Below are 10,503 nucleotides of genomic sequence, written 5' to 3'. Positions count from 1 at the left end.
TCAGTCATTATGCTAAGCAAGATACACGTGTAAAATAAATTTTCCATCCTTTTCTAGAATTTCTGCCTGCTTTTGGATTAATTCGTTTGTATGATTCAGTTATATCTCCAGTACTGGCTTAGGAGTTAATCCTTTTTAAAAAAATGTCTTGGGGGCTTCCCTGGTGTCGCAGTGGTTGAGAATCCGCCTGCCGATGCAGGGGACACGGGTTTGTGCCCTGGTCTGGGAGGATTCCACATGCCGCGGAGCGGCTGGGCCCATGAGTCATGGCCACTGAGCCTGCGCGTCCGGAGCCTGTGCTCCGGCAATGGGAGAGGCCACAACAGTGAGAGGCCCGCGTACTGTAGGAAAAAAAAAAAAAAAATGTCTTGATGGTTGCCCTGGGGTTTAAAAAATATCTTAAAAATATGAAATGCTTCACTTATTGGTGAGCCATCACTGTGCAGGGGCCATGTGAATCTCTGTGTTGGATGCAAATTTACAACAGGTGCTGCTGAAGCAAGCACCTTTTCTAGATTTTCTTCTGCCTGCTTTAGAGTTGGATGATGAGAAGCAAAGACCACAGGGCTCTGTGGAACCGCAGGTCTGAGAGATGAAGGAAGGCTCGAGAGAGAGCATCTAGGCTCAAGTGACCAGACTTTCAGGTCCTACAGGCTAGTAAAATTTCAAAAACAAAATTCTGAGCTTGCAGACTTTTATTTTGCTAAGTGAGAATCAAAAAGAACTGCAGTTTATCACCATAATTTCATGAAAGACAGGATGTTTTAACACTTTTCAAAAAAGGCTGAAAGATTCCACTTTTCAACTGCATGAGTTTAGTTCTGCAAAACGCTCTGTTTTCTTCCTTCAGTGGAGCCTGGTATTTGAAAACCACTGATTCACTTCAGTCGCTCATTATAAGATGAGGGAAAAGGCTCATGGGAGGAAGTGATCTGCCTGAGGTCACACCTCATCAGGCTTTTCTTTGCTCCAGAGGCACCGATGACCCTGATAGTGCCCGAAACAGTTAATACCAATACCTTATGGTTCTACAGGTCCTTGGAACCAAATGAGTTAAGGAAGCTCTGAAGATGGAAGTTGTGTGGGTTATTGACTTATTGCCTCTCAGGTCCAAATGCACTCCGAAATATCTGCCCCGTGATCAACAAGAGAATTCCTTTAACCATCTCTCCTTTAAAGTAAGCATGGTGTTAACCTTCCTTGGCAGAGAGCAATAGAAGCAACTTACAGGAGGAAGAAGTTGCTGGCAGGGGCTGGGTGTCAGCCTTGTGCATGAGAGGACATCCAGTGGAGCCTGCCCCAGACATCCCTCTGCAACTTTGCAGCACTTTATGGTAACCGTTCCATGGCCTTCTCAACATGGAAACCAAAGTCCCAGCATGGCTACACAAAGTTACATGTGGTCCAGAGAGTTACACACAAAATAGCCCGTGCAGGTCCACACCACTGGTTGCTGACCACCTGCTCCCCAGCTGGCACTCCTACCTATTGTTTGCCAAGCAGCTCCAGACCAGCTCCATCCTGGCCAAACCTGCTAACACCTCTGCTACCCAATGGGCTGAACCACACCTTCTCCAGCGCAGTCTGAACCCCTTCCAAGTTTGTGCTTCCTTGGGTTCTCTCCCTCAGCCAAAGGTATCGTACAGAATTTCCTTATATCTTATAGTAACTCTTTATCACAGTAATTCTTTGTATTAAGCTTTTGTTTAGCATATGTATTGTTTCTGTGTCCTGACTGGGCCCAGACTGCTACTGAAAGTGAGAGTGAAATAACGTTGTATGACCTTCTGAAAAGGATCTCCTTTTTTAAGGCTGAATAATATCCCGTTGAATATATATACTACATTTTCTTTATCCATTCGTCTATTGATGGATATTTAGGTTACTTCCATATCTTGGCTTTGTGAATAATGATGCAATGAACATGGGATGCCGATTTCATCTCCTTTGGATATATACTCAGAAATGGGATTGCTGGATTCTATGGTAGGTCTATTTTTAATTTTTTGAGGAACCTCCATACTGTTTTCCATAGTAGCTGCACAAACTTACATTCCCACCAACAGTGCACAAGTGTTCCCCTTCATCCAATCCTTGCTAATACTTTTGTCCTTTTATTTTTTTTAATTTTTTTAAAGGTTTATTTATTATTTTATTTTATTTTTTATTTTTGGCTGCATCGGGTCTTCTTGTGGCACCTGGGATCTTCGTTGAGTCATGCGAGATCTTTTTGTTGCGGCGTGCGGGCTCTTCGTTGTGGTCCACGGGCTTCTCTCTAGTTGTCGTGTGTGGGTTTTCTCTCTCTAGTTGTGGCTCGCAGGCTCCAGAGCACGTGGGCTCTGTAGTTTGCGGCATGCAGGCTCTCTATTGAGGCATGTGAGCTCAGTAGTTGTGGCGCGAGGGCTTAGTTGCCCTGCAGCATGGGATCTTAGTTCCCTGACCAGGGATCGAGCCCAGTCCCTGCATTGTAAAGTGGATTATTTACCACTGGACCACCAGGGAAGTCCCTTTTGTCCTTTGAATAAAAGCCATTCTAACAAGTGTGAGTTGATAGCTCATTGTGGTTTTGATTTGCGTTTCCCTGATGATCAGTGATGTTGAGCACATTTTCATGTACCCATTGGCCTTTTGCATGGCTTCTCAAAGCCCATGTTCTTTCAGCACACCTGGTTCCTAAAAATCTGGAGGAGGTACCTAACACACTACATATGCTTTAGCTAATAAACATTTCAGTTAGAAAAATAAGTCTGGAAATTGTTATAAATTAGAGGAAACTGGTGGTATTCTGAAGACAGTGGCACCTCTGCAAGGACTCTGGAGTCCATTTATTCACCCATCAAACAAATATTTCCCCAGTGCCCATAAACGCCTGGCCTGATTTAGACACAGGGATAGTACAATGAAAGAGCAGGTTTTGTCTGCCGATGCATAGAGCTTACAAACTACTTGCGAGTAGGAGTGAGGAAGAAAGAGGGCAGAAAGTAAATAAGGGAACAAGATGATTTCCAAATATGCAAAAATTTTGAATTCAGAGCTGGGTTCAAATTCTTAACATTGTGACTTTGGGTTTTGGACCTATATCTATATCTGCTCTCTCTGAGCCTCAGTTTTTATACCTGTAAGAACACTTACAACATACATTTGTTGTGAGGATGAAAGGGGTTTATTTTATAAAGCATATAACATGGGCCTTTTAGAATAAGTAATAAGGTGTTATTACTATGAAAAAATCTTACACATTTCTTACAAAATATCCATAGAAATCTATGCACCTCTTTTTGTTCAGACTCTATTTCTAGGATCTGATTATTCAGCCCTATAGAGAGGAAATATTAGCTAAATTAATTACTGTATATAAATCACTTATAATAGTGCCTGGCAAATACTAAGTACCATATATATTTATTAAATGAATAAATTCTACTCTGGATATAGTTCACTGAATCCTCTTCATATCATAAGACCCATCATATAATTCTCCGAACAATCTTATATCGATAATCATGCCCATCGTACTTCAATTCATTCAGCAAAATTTACAAAGCACATGTCCAGCGCTGTTTTAGGTGCTGAGAATACCAGCAGTAAACATTTTTAGTAAAGATTAAAATATTAGCAAAAAGCAAGTAACTTCAGATTAAGGGTAACTTCAAAATAGTTTGAGAAATTATTTCAAAATATTTTGCCCTGAAGAGAGGAGCTTTTTTCTTTTAGATTTAGTTGGCAAACTAGTCGTCATCCTATGTCAAGTGGAGTGCTTCCTTGAGCTGCTTTCAGTTGCTAATGGCGGTACCAAGAAACCGTGAGCTGTAAATACTCAGTGCTTTTCTACAATTTAAGTGGCACGTAGTTGGAAGTGGGGATGAGGAAAAACGAGGACAGAATATATATAAACTAACAAACAAGATGACAACACATTGGCTCCAGCCTGTGCTGCAGGGACCTACAGAGCAGTAAGAGACTCACCAGGGCCTGGTTAGCACATCCAAACTCTTCTGGCAATCTCTCTGAGCATCATTTGGTCTCATAGTTTTCTCAGAACCATGAGAGCCAATGATGAGAATTCAGGTAATTCCAGGAAGCAAGCAAGTTAATTGGAGACCTGTTTTGAGAGATTATGGCAGTGAGCAATTGCTGTGTCTCAAAGACACTGCAAGGAGTGGGGGTAAGATAGGACAAGGAGCATTTCATGGCTTTTTTTTTTTTAAAGAATTTTGGGAACACAAGGGCTTTAATTGTTCTGCTTTGTCTTTGTGGGAGAGGATTTGAATATTTATTTATTTATTTGGCTGCACCGGGTCTTAGTTGTGGCGGCATGTGGGATCTTCGTTGCAGCATGCGAGCTCTTTAGTTGCGACATGCGGGATCTAGTTCCCTGACCAGGGATCGAACCTGGGCCCCCTGCATTGGCAGCATGGAGTCTTAACCACTGGACCACCAGGGAAGTGGTGGTCCTTCATGGCATTTTGAGAAGACACCTATTATATCAGGCAGAGCAAACAATGGTCGATTCAGTGGATGCATCACACCAGGGCACATGGACTATTCTGAGATCAGAGTTTCAGTGGTATTGATTGTGGCCTCGAGCAGGTAAATTTTAATAAAATCAATAAATCTGACAACACTAGCAAACAAATGCCTCCCTGACAAGGACTGGGAGTAACTTCACACCTAACTTTTCTGGAATGCCTCCTCTCTGCCTGTGCTAATCCATTGCTGTATTAATGAAAATGGCAGATGCCTACTATAAACCAGGTACTGTTTTGTTAACTCGTTTGATTCTTGCAAAAAAATCAATTTTAGAGATGAATAAGCTAAGTACGTTTAAGCAGCATGCTTGAGGTCACCTGGCTGGTAAGTAGCTGGGTCAGCATCTGCACCCAGGCCAGCTGACTGTGGAGCTTTTGCTCTCAGCAAGGACACCCAACTCCTAGTCACCCAAATCCTCAGCTCTAGCATAGCCCAGCACCTAGAGAATGCACGACCACCACTTATCAAATAAGTGAGTGAATTATAAATTATTCGGTGTTCTCATAACTACTATTTACCTAAGTGGTTGCGAGACCAAATTATACAATGCCAAGGGAAAATTAACACAGGCACATAAACGATATCACAATAGGTCTCTGTACCGGGCAATTCAGATTAATTTGTGCAGCCCAAGGTACAATTTGCTCTGCAGGTCATTGAAAAAGAATACACCATTCCTTGATTATTACAGTATACAAAAATGGCATGTATTTCTTGCTAGAGAAATGGTAGAGTCTCTAGGAAAGATTCTTGCTTTTTGCCGGTTTTTGCTCTAGCAGGATATGGGAGAAGGCATTGACTTCAACAAACACAAAGAGCTGTCCAGGCAGTGGACTGCCCTTTGGTATCCGGACACATTTTAGTTGAAAGGAAACAGAGCTTTGTCATTGCATTTTTTTTTTTAACTACATTTAAAAAAAATATATCTATTTATTTGGTTGCGCAGGGTCTTAGTTGCAGCAGGCGGGCTCTTTATTTGTGGCTTACCGGCTCCTTAGTTGTGGCATGCGAACTCTTAGTTGCGGCATGCATGTGGGATCTGGTTCCCTGACCAGGGATCGAACCTGGGCCCCCTGCTTTGGGAGCACGGAGTCTTCTCCACTGCGCCACCAGGGAAGTCCCTGTCATTACATTTTAATGTGTAATGGAAAACAATATTGTATTAGGACTGCTTCAAATTATATTTTAAAACATATCTTCTATTTACAAATATATTTTTATATTTTAAAAATATTTGTTTTCTGTACTGAAAAGCTCCTTTGGCAGACATTTTGCTAACAATCCAACAATATATTAAAATTTTTTTGCATTAACTACTTTGGTTGATTGATTTGCCAACAGCCAAGGTAAAAGCTCTTTGAGCTTCAACGTTTATTGGATGGGAAAGGATTACAACATGTAAAATTCCATCACATATTGTAAAATAAAGATATGGCCCAGATAGGCCCAAGACTTCAAGGCCAAGTACAGTTAGTTTGCCAGTCACTGACTTATTGACATTTCTTATTCTGATCTAATTAATCGACATGAATCAAACGTCTGTTGTAAAAGATATGGAGAAGATAGAGATATTGAAGTAGAGAACTATAGAATTAATCATATGGGTGCAATCAATTACTGTTTGTACATCATTATTAAAAAGGAAAATTGAAAAAAAAACTTTAAGCAACCTCAAATGACATGAGTGTAAGTTTTTGTGGAGTATGTTCCCTTTAATATTATTAATTTTGACCATTCTCATTACGCTATCCTCAGCAGAATGTCCTTTCTCTGAATGAAAACTAATTTTAAATGATTTAGGAGCACCCTGAGGTGACAAGAACATCTAACAGATTTAGCAACACTCGGCCTTAAAACCTCAAGTGGCTTTAAAAATTGAAAGGCACAAAACTGAATGATTTTATTCATGTCAAAGCACTAAAAGACCATGTTATGTTTGCCTGAAAATGTGTAAATTGGAGTATTTTTTATGCTGTCACATTTTGCTTAAGATTTTAAATTTCAATGTTTATTTTACTTTTTAGCTTTGTTGAAAGAATGATTTTTAGCGATTAATAAAATTAGTTTCCCAATTCATGTGACTGCATACGAGGGGCTCAGGTGCCCGACTTTGGATCTGGGCTCATTTCACTCCTTCACACCATCTATAAGTTCTTCCTTTGGAATGGTTCTGGGAAATATTCACTGAGGTTTGCTAGTCTGAAATATGCTACAAATCTTTCACATGTGTAATTCACTTACAGGCTTCTGCTTCTGTGCTAAGAAGTCCTCGACATAATGTGACATGCAATGCCAATATGACACCCACCTCCTGGAATAAGGCTGGGTTTATTTATGCTGAGAGACCTTATATTTGTGCATAGTGATGAGCTTGGACTATTAATCAAGCAATTTGATCAGCTTGAAAAATTCGATAAGTTTCATACCATCAAAAAGTCCAGTAGTAGGGATATGATATGAACTTGAAGGAAGCTGTGGCAAAATAGCTAAAGAGTATACATTCTGGAATCTGACCACCTGGGTCTGATCACTTGATGAAACCTTTTTGTGCTTCAGTTTCTTCGTAGGTACAATGATGATGAGAGTAGGTACCTTGCTCGTAGTATTGTCTTGAGATTCAAATGAAATAACAAGCCTATACCATCTACTCTTTCACGCAGTGTGAGCACTGAATTAAAACAAGCTGTTGTCGTGGTAGAGAGTTCAGAACACCAGCACTGAACATGGCTCTTCCAGGCAAGGAAGAACAGTGCAAGGTCATAGATACCAGGCAAAAGACTGCAGTCATGCAAATTGGCATGATGTCATTAAAGGCTGGCCTCACCCTTAGAAAAGAATCCCCAAAGCAGTACATACAGTAGAGGCCAGCCAGGGAGTTACGGTGGAACTCCTTGTGTCTAGTGATAAAGAGAGCAAGGACTGTGTGTGTGTGTGTGTGTGTGTGTGTGTGTGTGTGTAGTTTTTGTGCTGTGGATCACATTGTTATGAAGGAAAAAGCTGTTACCTGCTACAAGTTCTTAGGCAAAGTGTCCCTGTAAAGTGGTCATCGCCCCACACACCACCATAGACCTGAGGTCAGTTTTCATTGATCTCTCTGGTGAACCTCAGGAAGGATGTTTTGAAAAGCGTTTGTGTAAAACATAAAGTTAATTCTTAAAAGTCTTGTAGATAATCCTCCCTGACATAGGAACTCCTAGAAGGTTCTGTGGGACTTACGTGTAGGCTCTAACTGCCACTAGGTGGCAGAGGAACGTTATGAAACCAGCCAATCATCACACACTAGGAAGCATGCATCTCCCTTTCTTTCTCATCACCTGGCGGGAGCCCAGTCTGCAGGATCCTGAGAGATCTTTCCTGTAACTTGGGCTTTTAGTCCCTGTCTTTGCGTATACTCAGCCCCCAGAGAAGTCTGTGACCCTGGATGGCTGGTACTAGCATAACCTAGTGTGTGATTCTACTGTTGCCCAAATCCCTAAACAGAAAATATCAAAAGCTTTCCAACCTTTGAAGAATTTTCAAGTCTCCTAGAGCTGGACATTTGGAAGAAAGGCAACATTTCTGCAGCGCTTTGCAGATGTTTGTTAGAGAGAATGAGCCCAATGCGCTGCCGAGCCGTCTCGTTTCCGGCTGGCAGATCCACTTCTCAAACTGCCCACTCCCAGGAGGGGCCAACAACACTACTGTTATCTAAATCTTTAACTTCTTAATCTCAGAAATCACTCTTTTTGGATACTGAGCATAGTTTCACACTCCAAAATTTGGGAGGCTAATTTGGATTAAACTTGAGCAACTTAATCAATGGGTCTTACTTTTCTTTCTTTCCCTTTCTTTCTTTCTTTCTTTCTTTCGTTCTGAGTCTGAGCTAGAAAGCACTATTTTTACTTCTGAGCTCTGTCTCAGCTATCTCCTATCTGGAGAGAGTTTAGGATGGGATTGATCAAGCAGCATTGCAAGCAGAGAGGAAATGCCCTCCTGGAAAAAAGAGCTGCTTTAATGTCATATCACTACCACATGAAGAAGAAATCCAGCAGGCTCTGCTTTATGACTCTGAATTTTATTACATTCACTATAGATTGCTAAAAATAACAAAACTTTCTCCTATCGTTTATAACCATCCAATTAATTGTTCCAATTTCTGGAGAAAAACTAAAGGTAGCTAACTGAGGCCCTTGGTTTAAGAATCAAGTCCTCCTCTTCTATTTCCACATGACAGATGTGACTGAGGGTTGGAACAGGGCTGGAGGAGATGACAGCAGGGCATGCAATTCATATAAAAAGGATGAGGACCTTACAGTCTGAAAAGACACCTTATCGAGGTGACAGGAAGCTGGGTTCAGAGCAGGCAACTGCGAGTGTGTCCTCTGGTGCAGTCCCCTGTCTCCTACCAGTGCCCTAAGTCACTGTCAGTTAAAGCCTCAGTGTGTCTGGGATCTGTTCAGGGCCTCCATCTCCAGCATAGGCAGTGCTCTCTTACTGATGAGCTACTAGCCTTTGGTGTCAACTGAGATGTTGCCAGACCATTTTTCTGTCCATCCAGCCCTCCCTTCTGCAAGTGACAGTGGCCATATGCTCCCTCTGGGGCTGGAGCTTTCCAGCTAAGGATCTGTTTCTCAGGTTAGGAAGAAAGTGGGAGAGAAAATCCAGCTTTCAAATTAAGGGCACATGAAATTCGGGGCTTCTAAATTAAGTCAACACAATCATTTCCTTCTTTGAAGGAAGCCTAGGCCCCCGAAAGCCTGGGCTGGAGGTTCAGCCCCTCCTGCTTCCTATAGGGTTGTTGGAAACGCAGCCATCTATGAATCAAAGGAAGCCTGCGAGCGGCCCGCCTGCCCGCGGTCGGGGGCGGGGCGGAGGTGTAGAGGAAGGCAGACGAGGAGCCGAACCCGCCTTTCTGAGCCGGCTCACCTCTTTTTGTCCGGGTGTCTAGGCAGGGCTTTGAAAGGTGCCCTGGGAGTGGGGAGCGAGCTGGGAACAGCTCCCCTTAGGAGCTTCCAGCCACTTTACTCGACCCGCGGCTGTGAGTCCCTTTTCACTTCCTAAATCATCGCTTGAGGATTTCCCACGGCTTGAACCACGGCTCTGCCCTTCTTTTCCTTCTAGGGCCTCACCTCCATCTGCGCCCCTGCCGTCCCCCACCTCCCTGGGTGTAGAGCCCCGTCTCATCTCCTCCTTTGGCCCAGGGCCCCTCGCAGCCCACGGGGACACTTATCAGGCTTCCCTGCCGGGAACCTGGTCTCCTTTAAGTGGTTTTCTCTCTGGAAAGGAAAACCTCACTCATTTCTGTCTTTCTCATTCTAGACGGTTTAACCCTGGCTTGACATGTAGGGAATTTTTCTCAGGGAGCCGTTTCCATTTAATGTAGGATAATATTTGCTTTAGTAGCTGGGTATGTTGCTGGAGCTTTGGTAATAAAACTGAGGTGTATCTAGAAATTTGCAAACTTGCTTTAGTGGGGAGTGAAAAATATGGTTTTCCTTAATAAACTCTTTAATAAAGGACTTGTGCTGCATTGGGAATGCACCAGTAGTGCATCCTCTGTGGTGGCTGTTTAGATGAGCAATCAGCCACTACCCGGGGTCCTTACACCTCATTTTATGATGTTTGGGGATCAGCAGACTTAAATTTGCCTTTACTTCAAAGGCCGCTGGAAGAGAGGGAAGAGCTGCATTACTTAGAGTTTAACATGTCTAAGCTTCACACACCTCCCAAGCCGCCGTATCACCCCCACGTCACAGTCTGGGTGGGATGACAACTTCCCCACTCCGCATGAAGGTCAGAGATTTTGAGATTGTTCTTTAGTGGCATGATTGGAATCTTTGCCAGTTGTGCATATATTGATAAGAATCTAATGACCATCCTGAAAACTGCAAAGATGATGATAATGAAGACACAGAGGCATATTTTTAAGGAATCCAGTTAAAGTACAGTACTTACATTAGTAGACAGGAATGCAAATTCCCAAAACACTTAGGT

General features: G+C 42.5%; 1 non-coding gene across 1 annotated transcript; it reads right to left on the bottom strand.

Annotated features, from left to right (window-relative positions):
• Positions 1–401: 401 nt before the first annotated feature.
• LOC115801531 (U6 spliceosomal RNA) lies at positions 402–506 on the bottom strand. The gene has a single exon (XR_004021831.1). It is a non-coding gene; the product is annotated as a U6 spliceosomal RNA (small nuclear RNA).
• Between the last annotated feature and the right edge of the window lie 9,997 nt (positions 507–10,503).

Source organism: Delphinapterus leucas, chromosome 16 (genome assembly GCF_059928025.1).
Source record: "Delphinapterus leucas isolate spDelLeu-1000000601 "Yukka" chromosome 16, BTC_Dleu_Yukka2, whole genome shotgun sequence".
Lineage (NCBI taxonomy): Eukaryota > Metazoa > Chordata > Mammalia > Artiodactyla > Monodontidae > Delphinapterus > Delphinapterus leucas.
The sequence above is the reverse complement of the archived record's forward strand: the minus strand, read 5'-3'. Positions and strand labels throughout refer to the sequence as shown.